Source organism: Spodoptera frugiperda, chromosome 19 (genome assembly GCF_023101765.2).
Source record: "Spodoptera frugiperda isolate SF20-4 chromosome 19, AGI-APGP_CSIRO_Sfru_2.0, whole genome shotgun sequence".
In the NCBI taxonomy this organism is placed as follows: Eukaryota; Metazoa; Arthropoda; class Insecta; order Lepidoptera; family Noctuidae; genus Spodoptera; species Spodoptera frugiperda.
In genome coordinates, this window is record NC_064230.1 from 6430904 (window position 1) to 6447326 (window position 16423).

At 39.8% G+C, this 16423-nt stretch overlaps 2 protein-coding genes across 4 annotated transcripts in view; one reads left to right on the top strand and one right to left on the bottom strand.

Moving 5' to 3' along the window:
* Positions 1-4281: 4281 nt before the first annotated feature.
* The window catches only part of LOC118280861 (mucin-17-like), a 35145-nt gene continuing 23003 nt past the window's right edge, over positions 4282-16423 (bottom strand). Inside the window, exon 5 of the transcript XR_007706296.1 lies at positions 4282-4355. The gene's annotated coding sequence lies outside the window, so the exon portion shown is untranslated. The remainder of the gene's footprint in view (positions 4356-16423) is intronic.
* The window catches only part of LOC118280932 (igLON family member 5-like), a 251111-nt gene continuing 240979 nt past the window's right edge, over positions 6292-16423 (top strand). For all 3 annotated transcript variants that reach the window (XM_050700737.1, XM_050700735.1, XM_050700738.1), the window contains exons 1-2: positions 6292-6543; positions 10012-10048. The gene's annotated coding sequence lies outside the window, so the exon portion shown is untranslated. The remainder of the gene's footprint in view (positions 6544-10011; positions 10049-16423) is intronic.

Below are 16423 nucleotides of genomic sequence, written 5' to 3' on the forward strand. Positions count from 1 at the left end.
CCACAAATACATAAATTAATAATTGAAATACATTGTAAATACTCTCTAGCCCGCCCCTGTGCGCTGTCAGTCAATTAAAAATAAAGGGGCTGCCCTTAGCGCCCTTGTTTGTGAGGGGCGGCGGGGCAGTCAGCGACACAAGTCATTGTGGGTCATGCGACGATATTGGAACACAAATGCCGGAGTATTTTTAGGTTTAAAGAAAATTATTCTCACAAGAACAATAAATAGTTCAATTAAAATGAGATACAAAGTAATTGCTTACATATAAATTACATGACATAACTTCAGGCATTACATTTTTAACCGACTTCAAACTAAAAACGAGGTTTCGCTGTTTGACCTGTATGTATGTATGTTTGTGGACAATTATGTCGAATTTTGGTGAACTGATTTTGATGTGGTTTTGAGCATAGTATTTTTCAGACGCTTTTTTATAGTGGGAATATCATCCTAACACTTCTCCCGCCTTGGGCGAGGTGAGAGGGAGTGTCATACTCTTACTGACTAAAAACCACCCCGTTCCTACTCCTGCTTTTCGAGCCGGAGCCCCGGTTAAACCGTTAGGTAGTCCGCAGCTCCGGAGTATTTTTCAGACTTAGGACAAGATAACAGAGACAAAACGGCACCTGACTTAAAAAAAATGTTAACCTCTGAAATGACTGGGCTGATTTTGACGGGACTTTTATTGACAAGTAGCTGATGTACTAAGGAGTAACATAGGCTAATTTTTATAAGAAAAAAATTTATATTTTAGAAAAAAAGTCATTGTTCTATGCAGAAGTTTTTTTATGGTATAAGCCGGTAAACGGACATACGGATCGCCTAATGGTAAGCAATCGCCGCCGTTCATGGACACCTGAAGACGCGTTACAAGTGCAAGACGTACGGTCAACAGCTAACAATAATACAGCCGAGTTTGCGCACGCTGCTCATGCCGAAGAGTCCCTCTGTGACTCGAAACTAGTAGAGCTTTTCTTCATTAATGTACTTGAGTAAACCGCCCCAAAACACCAGAGGAGTTACAGATGCGTTGGCGGCCTTTTAAAAAAAGGTGCGCTTTTTCCTGAAGATTTGAAGGTCGTATCAGTTCGGAAATACCGCCGACGACAGTTCATTCCACAGTTTTGCTGTGCGAGGCAGAAAGTTAAGTTAGTTTTCTCTTTCTCTTTTTTTAAAAACGTTGCCCCACACTTGGATTTTCTCCTGTGTCGTGAGTGCGTTTCCAAACATACAAGTTCACATACACATGATACCCAGACCCGAAACAACAATTTGTGTCACACAAAAAATTGCTTCGTGCGGGAATCGAACCCGCTACACGTTGCATGGCAGCCTGTTGCCCAGCCACCGCGCCAATCGTGCAGTCAAAGCTTAGTTTTTTTAGTTTAGCTTAGTTTTAAAAATTAAACACTTCTGTTACCGAGTGTATATAAAACGCGAAGTCGGACCCGCAAATGAGTCCCACCAGAGATTGTGTTTTAATCTGTGTAATAATATTACGTGTGGCGTCACTAGGGGGCGCCTCTGTGCATTGAAAAACATGACATTTTACATACTGTATATTGTGATTGATGCTCTTCAGTTAGAGGAGAGGGGGGAGCGTTCATTGATTTTTGTTTCAGTAATAGTTTTTTGTTTATATGGTCTCGCCTTTCTTCCCTAAAGGGGTAGGCAGAGGTGCACATTATGGCACGTAATGCCACTGTGTACACCCACTTTTTCAAATTTTATGTTGTAAGTCCCATATAATAGGTGGTGAGTCTATTGCCATATACTGGGCACATTTCCTGACTCCGTGCTACTATTAAGAAATTTTCGAAAGTCTGAAAAAAAAGCCCAGTAATAGGTACTTTGACCGACCCGGGAATCGAACCCGAGACCCCTTGTTCGGCAGTCCCACTTGCGGCCACTCGACCAACGAGGCAGTCATAGTTTTTGTATTCTAATAATATATGGTGTTTTAAAAGTATCTGCAATCTACATCTATTATATAAAAATAAGTCGGGTTTTCCTCCCTGACGATATAACTCCAGAACGCACGAACCGATTTCCACGGTTTTGCATTCGTTGGAAAGGTCTCGGGCTCCGTGAGGTTTATAGCAAAATCGATAAAAAATTGTGAAACGGACTTTAACTATGACTCCTCTGGGCGGTGCTGATCGCTTACCATCAGGTGACAAGTCTGCTCGTTTGCCCATATTCTATATAAAAAAAAACCCTGCGTCTCGCCTCAACCAAGGCGGGAGCAAGCATTAGACGATTTAAGTCCCTCAAAAAAAAAGAAAAATTACTGATGTCGTGATTTTTTTTAACTATGAATTTATCAAAGTCAAAGCCACAATATTTTTTTTTCAAATAGACCAGGTAAGCACTTTTGAACGTCAAAGCAAATATAATAATATTAATAACGTCTGTCTGTCGGTCAGTCCTCTAGTGAAGGTATAAGTATTTAGTTGTATTGTTAAGAAAACTATTGAATGTAAACTAAAGTTTAACTAAATGTAAGTGCTTCGTGTTACTTCGGTATTGTTCGGCAATCTTCGGGTCGGCGATCGATCGAGTACACGGCGAAGAAGATTTTGATACTTTGACATTTTAAGTAACTATATTTTTTTATGGTGTAAGCCGGTAAACGAGTAAACAGGTCACTTGATGGTAAGCAATCATCGCCGCCCATAGACACTAGAGGCGTTACAAGTGCGTTGCCGGCATTTTGGAGGTTAGGAATTAGGAGATTAGGAACAAAATATTTGTGTCTAAATGATAAAAATGTTCGTTAGTTATTCTTCGCCTGAACATAAAGAATAGAGAATTCTGCACGGTGGGTGCAATGACTGGGCAATCAGCTATTGTACAGCGGGTTTGATTCCTTGATGGTTGTAATGTAGCTTAATTTGAACTTTATGATCCACAAATTGTTGTTTCGGGTCTGGGTGTCATGTGTATGTGAACTTGTATGTTTGTAAACGCACCCACGACACAGGAGACAATCCTAGTTTCTTTTTAATTAGATTTTTTATATCAACTAAGTCAAAGTCAAAATCATTTATTTCAAATAGACCAGAAAGACACTTTTGAACGTCAAAGCAAATAAATAATATTAATAACGTCTGTCTGTCGGTCAGTCCTCTAGTTGCTCTATTTGCTCGTTCCAAAGTGTAGATTCCTATGGAGAAGAACGAGCAAGAAACTCCATAGGTTACTCTTTTTCAATCAGGTTCACAATACAATTCTTGGTTACATTGTTTCGTTGATTCAACTATGTGAGAACAATGTAAAACTAATATTCAGTCAAGCTTAAGTTAAGTTAAAGCGACACAAGTATCAAACCCGCTACCCCGCGCTGCACGGCTCCCTAACATTGCCGTAGGTCGCGCAGTCATAATTTAAGCACAACGCTACATACATCACTACAGGTAGTCTGACATCGATACCCGACTCATACAATGTGTTGTTTGATTTTATTAATGTTACTTTTAATTCTATAGGGGGTAAGCAAAGGTGTTCAAATTAAAGGTTATTTAAACTAATAATTAAAATTGAAGTCTGTTTGTAATATTAAAATATCTGCTTTTTACTATATGCATTTGAATGAATATACATATAAATTGGTTTATGTTATAATATTTCTACACGAGCTTGCAAGTTACACCTACTGTTGTCTCTCTCCCCTCTATCGTCACCCCAAGGTTGACTGGTAGAGAATGCCAAATTGGCATTAAGTCCACCTTTGTATCATTGTAGGTACATAAAATTTAAAATATCAATAAATAAAGAGATGCACCAAAATAATATTTTTTACAACTTTTTTCTGTCTGCCTGTTTGTTCCGGCTAATCTCTGAAATGGCTGGACCGATTTTGACGGGACTTTTATTGACATGTGGCTGATGTACTAAGGAGTAACTTAGGCTACTTTTAGTAGTCACATACTCGGTAATGAACGCGAGCGAAGCCGCGGGCCTCAACTAGTTAGATAATATAACTGTACCTTTTTCATACGGCAACAATGGAGTAGAATACATTTATCACCACCGCTACTCTTCATGTAGGTATTATAAATCCGACGAAAGCGACGTTTGTTTTACAGACACAGTGCAGCAGCGCTCTCTGATAAACCTGAACCTTTTACACTGCGATCTCCAACCCGCCAGCCTGCGGAGATTATGGCAAACCCTCTTATGTAGAGGAGGTTTACAATTGATTTTTTTTTAAATGTATGTCAAATATGCATCCTAATAATATTTGTAGGAAGTAGGTTTTTTACATTTAATGGGTCGACGTTTGGCCGCTATCTCGCCTGATGGTAAGTAATGATGCGGCCTACGATGGAGCACGTCTGCCCATAAGCAACCTATTCACTCGTGGTTTGAAGACACCCAGGTTATACCCATCAGGAAATACAGACTCTGGCAAGATTTTACTTTGTTTCTACGCTCGCTTTAAAGAGCCATCAGACCACCACAGATGGGACCCAGCAGGGCTGATGTCCGATCCGGAGCTGCGGACTACCTAGCGGGTTTACCGGGGCTCCGGCTCGAAACACAGGAGTAGGAACGGGGTGGTTTTTGGTCAGTAAGAGTCTCACACTCCCTCTCGTGTCAAGGCGGGAGAAGTCAGTGGATGATTTTCACCCTAAAAAAAGGATATTGCTACGTTAAGCTAATTTTAACACAAACGTAGCATTTCGTAGACAGTGCTACGTAGAATGACGTAGCACTTACTACGCCGTAGTAGCGTAGCCAAAAGTTTAAGACAAGAGCTATTCTTAGACAAAATGTTGGCTTGCCATGCTTCGGCACTGCTGGGCCGGCTCGACCGGAGTGATACCACGGCCGAGCTGTACTCCGACGTGAAACAACCACAGCGTTGTGTGAGATAGATGCCTGAGCTGACTGTCAGACAAACATTTTGTTTTTTTTTTTATATGTATTGTAATATGTATTTGCTTTGACATTCAAAATTGCCATTCCGGTCTATTTAAAATAAAATATTATGGCTTTGACTTAGACTTTATTACCTTAATTACCTTCCTCATCTTCAAAATCCCTATACATATATGTATAATTCTGAAATTCCTAACCATTAGGGATCCGGAGCTGCAGATAACCTAGCAGGTTACCGTGGCTTCGGCACGAAAAGCAGGAGTAGGAACGAGGTGGTTTTTAGTCAGTAAGAGTCTGACACTCCCTCTCACCTCATCCAAGGCGGGAGAAGTCAAGAGCTATTTCCCACTCAAAAAAAAAATCTGTAATAGAGCCTTGTATATGGCAATAGGCTCACCCCCTATTACATGGGACTTATAACACAAATGGTGAAACGTGGGTCTTACATTGCTTATATAGAGATAAAATATGGTATAAAGATCTAAAAATAAATATATAAATAATAAATGACTACGTTATAATAATAATAATACATAATTTTTAATAGATATGTGTGAGAGAGTTCGCGCCGATTCGCCGTCTCCCTCGCACCGTGCTCTGTCCTTGTCTGTCAAAGAGGTTAGTTTTGTATAGGGGTGCTATGGATGCGGCATTTGGGGGATCGTGGAAATAGGTAAGATAGTATGAAATGCGATTTAGTAGGGTACGTTTTTGGAATTGGTTTTGGGGAGATTAGAGACTCAGAATGTTAGTAATTAAAATCTATAATATAAAAACAAGTCGGGTTTCCCTTCCTGGCGCTATAACTCCAGAACGCACGAACCGATTTCCACGGTTTTGCATTCGTTGGAAAGGTCTCGGGCTCCGTGAGCTTTATAGCAAAGAAAATTTAGGAAATCATTGGTGGCGAAACGGAGACAAAACGACTACTTTATTCAAATAAGAGTCAATGTTTATTTAACTTGTTTATGTTCTGAAATTCTAAGTTCTTCACTATTGTAATGTTCAAACACAACACTACCTCCCAATAAAGCCGCGGCAGATACTTTTAGAACACCTTATACAACACTGATAATATACAATATAATATTGTATATAATCCTTCGAAAACACATATATAAATAAATATTAATACATAACTCACTGAAGCCTTTATTCGAAACATATTAAATGAAATATTATGATGATAAATATCGGAAACTCATAAACATAAAATAAACATGGTAAACATCCCATCTCAATTTCTAATATTAGTATTAATTACCAAGTCAGTTTAAAAACTTATACTAAAAGACAACATATTTATGTATAACCATTTTGAAAAACAATACCGCATCAAAAAGCAGACCGCTTCTCCCTACTCCGAGCACCTAAGTATCGAACCTTTCCAGTGTAGAACGAGAATTCAGAACGAACGGATGCGTCTCTCCCGTTCAAAAAAACATAGAAAAAACCTTTAAAAAACCCTGTTTAATACACGTATTTTATTATACATTAATTTTCTAATACATTTCAGTGTTTTTACAGTGCAATATTGTGTTTAAAAGTGTGTATTTCAAGCGGTTTTCTGTGCAATTTGTTACTTCAATATGGCGTTTCATAGCTGAAATGAACGCGTTTTCAGTGGTGTTTTCGGGTGTGGATCGCTGAAAATCGGTAGGTTTTTCTGTATAAATCGGTTCCTTATTTAATTACGAAGGTTTTGGTATATAGTTTGTGTGGTTTTTATGTGTTTTTGAGCCGATTGTGTGTAGTTTTGTGGAGTATGTGCTTTGCTGTGAGCCACGCGCTTTCGTTCGCGCTGTACTGAACGTAGCTTGCAATATAAGAGGTTTTTATACTACAATAGTTATATAAATTCAACCTACATTACATTTATATTGATATCCACGGTAATTTAAATCTTAAATCACATGTTTATAAGTCTACTTTTTCAATGATTTGGTACATGAAGCTTTGTACGTACGTAATAAGTATTGAGATCCTCTTTTGTTATTTGAAATGATATTTTAAAGATATGTAGTTAGAATTCATAGTCGTTTATTATGAATAGACTAACAAGATTAAATGCTAGTATGCATTAGGTTAGCACCGCTACTCTTCCCGCGGGTGTTATATACCCGACTAAGGTACTACACATTAGACAGAGACCGTGCAGCAGCGCTCTCTGATAAACCTGAACCTTTTACACTGCGATCTCCAACCCGCCTGGCTGCGGAGATTATGGCAAACCCTCTTACGTAGAGGAGGCTCATAGTCCAGCAGTGGACTGCCACCTGATTGTTCATACCAAAATTGTTTCTTTAAAACGAAAAAAAATGTTGTGGATGTCAATGATAAAACTACCTTAACGATAAACGACCAGAGTGATACCACGGCCTTAACTTAAGAAAACTGATGTGAAACAACGCTTGCGTTGTTTTTCGTTGTGTGAGTGAGGTTACCTAGAGATAGAATTGCAGTTACTAAATTTGACACAAACAAACCAACGGGGCAGTCTTAATAAAACTGTTTAATAATATTAAATGAAAGTCCCAAGTCAAAGTCAAATCATTTATATTCCAATTAAACCATAAATAGGTACTTTTGAAATGACAACAAATAAAGAAATAAATAATACTCTGTCAGTCTGTCCGTCAGTGAAGCTGCAAAATGCATGCCAAATCCATAAATTGCCAAAATCACAATTTTGTTTAACAGGGCGCGTAAATTATTTACTTTATTTTTATTTCTGTTTGTTACTACTGAAAGAGTTGAAAAATAGGGTGTGTTTTTATTATAACTTTCGTGAGACATACTAAATTAATTATTATGTTATCGGCTTACTCACGTAACTGTTTGACGAGGAACTCGACTAGTTTCAAGCCATGCTAGAGGCCCATATTCATGAGCAGCATTCCGCGATACGACGCGGCGTTTGTCGCTGCTACAAGCAGAGTAGAGTAGCAGTAGTTCGTTTTATCTAAGTATTGTTAACTTATATGACAAAATAAAAAATACGTGTCTAATATTTTTTCATTACCTAACTGACGGACTAAATAGATTTTTAATTTTCATACCCCGTCATCATCCCTATTACATTTAATGAGAATTATAAGCAAAGCCCAAAACCTATATGTTTTTCTAAGATTATTATACCACGATATGATTTTGTTCAAAATAAACCAGTCAAAGTCAAAGTCAAAATCATTTATTTCAAATAGACCAGGAAGGCACTTTTGAACGTCAAAGCAAATATAATAATATTAATAACGTCTGTCTGTCGGTCAGTCCTCTAGTTGCTCTATTTGCTCGTTTCAAAGACATTGTGTGTGTGTAGAGAAATGTTTGTAATCGATTCTGGTTGTTTGGATAAAGCAGGCAAAATTCCAGAGAACAAGAGTGCTTTTCCACCACAGATGTGCTACGCTACATTGCTGTGGAAGCGTTTGGCTTCCACCAATCATATTCATTGGTACACATTGCTTAGCACTTAAAAAACAATGAGTCCATTCACCTTTTTAACTTAGGGGAGGTTGTGTAATACACCATAATAATATCACGCCTTCATTTTATAAAAGGTGTAGACAGAGCTGCATATTTTTTATGGTATAAGCCGGTAAATGGGCTGACGGGTCACCTGATGGTAAACAATCGCCGCCGTCCATGGACACCCGAAACACCAGAGGCGTTACAAGTGCGTTGCCGACATTTTGGGGGTTAGGAATTTAAGTGTTGTTGGGGAATCAGGGATTGGGAAAGGGGGTAATTAGGCCTCCGGTAACCTCACTCACACAACGCAAGCGTTGTTTCACGTCGGTGTACTGCTCGGCCGTGGTATCACTCCGGTCGAGCCGGCCCAGCAGTGCCGAAGCAAGGCGAGCCCACACTTACATAGCTACTTATTTATAGAATTCTTGGAATTACGGAGTATCATTAAGAAATCATTAGCATTAAAGACTCTATGAATGAATGCAATTTGATGGTAATCATAATTTGATGCTGTATAATCGAATTGTTGTTATTTAAGAAATGCTAATAATACATATTTTATATTATTGGAACGCCTTTTATCCCCGAAGGGGTAGGCAGAGGTGCGGACTACCTAGCGAGTTACCGGGGCTCCGGCTCGAAAAGCAGGAGTAGGAACGTTGTGGTTTTTAGTCAGTAAGAGTCTGACACTCTCTCTCGCCTCACCCAAGGCGGGAGAAGTCATTGGATGATTTAAAAATTCTTACTATAGATACATCGCATACTCGAGCTGCGCATCTTCTTCACACAGCTACATAGCTTAGTATCAATGGATACGGTCACATAGTTTCACAGCTTAGCTATTACATCTTCGTAGCATAACTACATAGCACATCTCTGGTGGAAAATCACACTTATAGTCATAACACATAGTTTTGAAATTAAATAAAAATATATTTATTATTTAGCATATTTTCGAGAAATGTAAAAATCTAAATTCAACAATCCTAAACTCAACAAGTTCCCTTAAGTGTCTCAAAACACCCTCTTCCTAAACCCGGGAATCGAACCCGGGACTTCACCAAAAATCTTATTAAAGTTAAAAGCTTTTCAGTTGATACGTGCCCCCTATAATAGTATTTGATAGACCCCCTAACATCACCCCTAAAAGCGACCCCTAAGTCAAACTAAAAAGTAAAAATCACACTCTGATTGAATTGTCATAATTTTAAAACCCTTTTGAAATCAATGCATTTGAAATTGCACTCTAACTTTTAGTAGAATGAGTCGAAAATTGTTAGTTTTTGTTATATACTTTAAAATCTTTTGGGACCTATATAGGTGCAATGAAAAATGCACTTTATCGTCTAGAATATACGGAGCTGATCATTGGTCAAGTGGTCGCAAGTGCGACTGCCGGACAAAGGGGTCTCGGGTTCGATTCCCGGGTCAGGCAAAAGTATAATTGGGCTTTTTTTCGGATTTTCGAAAATTTCTCAGTAGTAGCACGGAATCTGGAATTGTGCCCAGTATATATGGTAATAGACTCACCTCCTATTACATGGGACTTATAACACAAATGGTGAAAAGTGGGTGTACACTGTACATTGTATAGCGGCATTACATGCCGTGCACGCGTGAAATTGATTTCAGATATTTGTTTCATGATTTCAGGTAGTACCCGAATAATCTTCGCTTCAGCGTCTAAGAGGTAAGTCTTAAATGAAATACTCGATACTTAGATATACCTTACCCTAGATTCTAGGTTTTAGAACCTAGAACCATGCTTCGGCACTGCTGTATCGGCTCGACCGGAGTGATACCACGGCCGAGCTGTACACCGACGTGAAACAACCGCAGCGTTGTGTGAGTGAGGTTACCGGAGACCCAATTACTTCCCTTCCCAATCTTCACAATCCCCGATACCCCAACAACCCTTAAATTCCTAACCCCGAAAAGGCCGGCAACACGCTTATAACGCTTCTGGTGTTTCAAGTGTCCATGAGCGACAGCAATTACTTACCATCAGGTGATCCGTCAGCTCGTTTACCGACTTACACCATAAAAAATCGTACACCTCTGTCTACACCTTTTTAAAATGAAGGGCGTGATATTATGGTGTTTTACACAACCTCCCCTAAGCTAAAAAGGTGAATGGACTCATTGTTTTTCTACCACATAAAACAATAGTACATTTGAAAAGCGGCGATTCTCTCCTAGTGTTTTTCAAACCCTCATGGTATCATGCTGAGAGCATTCAAACCATTGGTTTTTAAATTTTAATTCACTTTTGTTTTCGAAAGTGCTAATTAATAAGTCTGGATTATGTCTACCTAATGTTTTCTTCGATTCTCGGGTCGTACAAAATATTTGTTTTCAAATGCTCTGTAATAACTAGTAAGAAAATAAGTCAATGAACTCTCTCCGTATTATATGGGACTCATAACAATACTGAAAAAATACAAAAAGATTATTCAATTCGACTTATTAAGGGTGTTGAAAGAGACAAAGATTTCCATTTCATAATATGTAGTAAAGATATAAGAATTAATCAACGGCCTCATCTAGCTATTTGAAATATTGACGTGTAAAAGTGTTATTTTATAACCAACTAGCTACTTCCGTTCCTATTAATCGTAGCGTGATGATTTATAGCATATAACCTTCCTCGATAAATGCGCTATCCAACACAAAAAGAATTATTCAAATCGGACCAGTAGTTCCTGAGATTAGCGCGTTCAAACAAACAAACAAACTCTTCAGCTTTATAATATTAAGTATAGATTTACAGAAATAAATATCATTTATCATTAACACTTGTAACAATACCATTAAGTTCATTCAATAACTACGGAATACGGATGCAATAGGCAGTTTTTTTTTAAGGTGGAAAATCATCCAATGACTTCTCCCGCCTTGGGCGAGGCGAAACCCCGTTCCTACTCCTGCTCTTCGAACCAGAGCCCCGGTAAACCCGCTAGTGTTGCAACTCAAAAGTACGACACAATATCATGTCGATCGATCGGAATCTATACTAATATTATAAAGCTGAAAAGTTTGTTTGATTGTTTGTTTGAACGCCCAATCTCAGGAACTACTGGTCCGATTTGAATAATTATTTTTGTGTTGGATAGTGCATTTATCGAGGAAGGTTATAAGGCTATAAAACATCACGCTACGATCAATAGGAACCGAGCAGAGCGGGTGAAACCGCGCGGAAGTAGCTAGTTGGATATAAAAATAAGCCCCCTGGACAGCCCTACTTAAAAGTAAAACTTGCGTGATAGTTAGTCATAAATCGTTGAAACGATCACTACCTAGTTGCAACAGGATTTAGTACAGTGGTGTGAATTAAAATAATGTTATCGAGGGTTCTCTGACACCGTGTGGAGCAGTGAACTATGTATTTGTCACCTTAGTCTTCCCGCGGGTATCATTAGTGTTTTTTTTTTGAGAGGGGAAAATCATCCAATGACTTCTCTCCGCCTTGGGCGATGCGAGAGGGAGTGTAAGACTCTTACTGACTAAAAACCACCCCGTTCCTTCTCCTGCTTTTCGAGCCGGAGCCCCGGATCAGGCATCTGCCCTACTGGGTCCCATCTGTGGTGGTCTGATGACTCTTTAAGGAGCGCGGAACGCGACGTACCCCACGCACGAGTCTGGTTCTGATCGGGCGGCGAGCTACCCCTACTCGCCATCCGCAGACCCGCACTTACGGTGGCCGGAGATCGTCCCCCGGGGGTGTCTTTCGCGACGGCTGGGGCGTGAGGAGGTTGGTTTCCTCACGCGCCCCGTCTCCTCCTGGACTACAAAGCCTAGAGGCAAAATTATTTTTGTTGTTACGTGATTTTCATTTTGCTATAACTCATAAATTATAAATTTAATTTACATACTGTAAAGGTCGAATGTCGTGGTGGCCCGGAGGTTTAAGACGCCTGCTCCTCATGCATGAAGATACGGGTTCGGAACCTATCAACGGCAAGTCCCCAACAACCCTTAAAATCCTAGTTCCCAAAAGGCCGGCAACGCGCTTATAACGCCTCTGGTATTTCGGATGTCCATGGGCGGCGTCGATTGCTTACCATCAGGTGATACGTCTGCTCGTTTACCGGCCTATACCATAGAAAAAACCATCACACTACGATCAATAGGAGTGGGGGGAAACCTAGGAAAGCTACCAACTTACAATCTCTATGTACCCCCTATATTCACATATCAATTTTCAAGTTTAATATTTCAAATCGACATGACATTTAAAATGTTTACAGTCTTGACATTCAACGCCCTCTGTCGGTGGTATTTGCAATTATTAGTTTATTGACATTAAGTACTGCGTGTAGCGAAAGTGTGAATTTGCAGTAGGTGATAATGGGATTTGATTCTGGGTTCGACAAAAAATAATGTTTTATGTCGTAAAAATTTACTAATATAGAAACTATCGAAAACAACTTTAAGCTTTCAACTGCATAGTCTTATGTATTGAAATTAACATATTATGTTTTATGCCGTAAAAGTTCAGCTTCTTAATAAAAGCAATACATATAAAATACTATTTATGTTAAACAGTTTCAATGAGCTCTATTCTACCAATCTGTTTATGTTAGATATCCATAATGGAGGTAGTTGTGGAAACAATTACATTATGTTGTATGCTCATCGACATTAAGTGTGTACCAAATATCAGACCGATCTGTCGTCAGGAAGGAGATGGAATTCCAATTTAAATCTGGCAGAGCCATGCTTCGGCACGAATGGGATGGCTCAACCGGAGTGACACTACGGCCTCACAGGAAACCGACGTGAAACAACGCTTGCGTTGTTTGAGTGATGTTATCGGAAGCCCAATTACCCCCTTCCTAATCTTCCAAATCTCCGAATCCCCTAACAACCCAAAAATTCCTAACCCCCAAAAGGCTGAAAACGCACTTGTAACGCCTCTGGTGTTTCAGGTCTCCATGGGTAGCGCTGATCACTTACCATCAGGTGACGCGTCTGCTCGTTTGCCCCTATTCCATAAAAAAATAACTTAATCCAAACTAGATCTAGCATTCATTAATTACTAGCGACCTACCCCAGCTTCACATGGGTGCAATGGTAATATATTACGCATGTTTTATACATATAAACCTTCCTCTTGAATCACTCTACCTATTACAAAAACCGCATCAAAATCCGTTGCGTAATTTTAAAGATTTAAGCGTACAAAGGGACATAGGGACAGAGAAAGCGACTTTGTTTTATTATACTATGTAGTAATACACCTAGTTTTACCTGTCAATCATAGCATACTACAGTGTAATCACATACAGTAGGTACAAGCAACGATAGCTGGGCCGCTGTTCACGTGAGAGATACACATCAGTCGACATGCTAATGCAAGCGCCGGTGCTGTGGCTTTGGACTGCTCGTATTTTAAAAGCTAGCTATTTTCTTTTTCTGCTCCTCTAATAACATCTTCTGATTTGTTTCGTTGCGGGATCCAAGACAGTCATTCATGTCCCTGGGACGTTAGACTTCAGTGTTCCGGTGTTTGCATGTTTGTATCTACTGTAGATCCTGGTGCACAGGAGTTGCAGCGGTATGGGAGGTTGTGGCGGGCTTGTCCCATTAGCTAGGTACTTGCTAAGTATGTGAGAGCCATGCTTCGGCACTGCTGTGAGGCTGGAGTGATATTACGGCCGAGCTGTACACCGACGTGAAACAACGCTTGCGTTATGTGACTGAGGTTACCGGAGGCCCAGTTATCCTCCCCATTACTCAGTTCCCCAAAAACACTTAAATTCCTACCCCCAAAAGGCCGGCAACGCACTTGTAACGCCTTTGGTGTTTCGGTTGTCCATGGGCGGCGGCGATTGCTTACCATCAGGTCTATCTGCTCGTTTACCGGCTTATATCATAAAATAACTTCTGCATTTGTTACATCACTAGTATGTATGTATGTTTGTTTAATATTATCTCTAGATTGGTTGAACTGATTTTGATGCAGTTTTCAGAAAAGTGTTTGTTACACTTTTTTTTAAGGGGGGAAAATCATCCAGTGTCGTCTCGTCGGGCGAGACGAGAGGGAGTGTTAGACTGTTACTGACTAAAAACCACCCCGTTCCTACTCCTGCTTGTCGAGCCGGAGCCCCGGTAACCCGCTAGGTAGTCCGCAGCTCCGAGTGTTTTTTACACTTAGGAGCATACTTTAGTATATTAATCGACTTCAAAAAAAGGAAGTTGGTATTTTTATTATTTTAACGTTGATAAGACTGCGTTTGGCCACCAACCCGCTTACTGCCAGGACGGCGAAGCGAAGATGTGGCCGACGATGGAGCACATAGACTTAGAAAGTACCTATTCACTCTGACCTTGAAAAGACCCGGGTTGTATTTCTCAGGAAAAATAGAAGCCGACAGATTTAAATGAAATTTACTAAAAATTATATTTACAGAAGTTCATAGCTAGTGTAGTTTAAAAAATCAATAAAATTACATGTCAGTACAAACTCGACAACACATGCAGCGTGTGGGCTGATTACATAATGGGACTGAAATAATAATATTTTTCAGTATTAGCTATGGTTGCCAATAATTGAATGAGAGCTTACTTCTTGTAACGTGTAACGCCTCTGGTGTTTCGGGTGTCCATGGGGGCGGCAATTGCTTACCATCAGGTGATCCGTCTGCTCGTTTTGGACGCTTTGTACTATTGAGATTAAGTAATTCTGACACTTGAAAAAAATATATATAATAAAAAAGTTACTTATAGCTTACCTGATGGTAAGCGATCAGCGCCGCCCATGGACAATGTAATTACAATTGTTACTCCAGAGGGGTAAGAATTGTAATTACATTGTCGGACTTTTAAAGTTTTGCGGATACAGGATTTGGGGATTTTGTGATTTATAGATTTGAGAGTAGGGATATTGAGATCCGGCGGGATCCGGAGGGATACGGCGAACAAGAGTAGGTCGCCGCCCGACCAGTACCAGACCCGTGCGTACTCAAAGAGCCATCAGACCACCACAGATGGGGCCCAGTAGGGCTGTTCTCTGATCTGCGGACTACTACTACCTAGCGTGTTTACCTAGGCTCCGGATCGTAAAGCAAGAGTAGGGACGGGATGGTTTTTCGTCAGTGAGAGTCTGACACTCCCTCTCGCTTCACCCAAGACGAGAGAAGCTATCCTTGCTCGCTGCCCGACTAGAACCAGACCCGTGCGTACTCAAATAGCCATCAGACCACCACAGATGGGGCCCAGTAGGGCCGTTGCCTGATCCGGAGCTGCGGACTACCTAGCGGGTTTACCGGGGCCCTTTAAAAAAAAAAGCGTTGTTGAGTAACAAAGCCCTAGTATTACCGGGTAGTTAGCAACACGCGAGGTGCAACATGATTGAATTTGAAACATTAATGAACTATTATGTGAACACTAATAATAATATACTGGCGCGATCCTTATCTGTACTAGTATGATATATGTCATAACTAGCCTAAGCTACCGGCTTCGTCCGCGTTCCCGTGGGATAAAAATTAAGCCTATGTGTTATTCTAGATCATAATCTACTCCTGTTCCAAATTTTACTCCGATCCCTTCAGCCATTTTGACGTTATTCAGTTACAAAGACACATACAAACACGTTAGCAATAATACATAGAACATTTTTAATGGGTTCAAAAACGATTATACTTACTGAAAACCGCATCAAAATAAGTTTAGTCGAACGAGAGATAATCGCTCACAAACATACATACTTACAGGTCAAACTGAAAATCTCCTTTTTATTTGAAGCCAGCTAAAAATAAGGATAAGTTTTCACATTGATTGCACGAGAGGTTCGATTCTCGCAAGGAGCAACTCTTTGTGTGATTCACAAATTGTTGTTCTGAGTCTGAACGTTTATAAACGCACCCACGACACAAGAAAATTCTAGAGTGGGACAACATTTTTATGAACCAAAAAAAAAAAACATACTCAACGGAGACATGTGGAAAATACACATTTTTTAACCGACTTCCCAAAAAGGAGGAGACTGGTATGTTTCTTTTTCTATGTATGTATTTATGGACCGATTTGCGAGATAATTTTCTTGTTCGATGCGGATTAG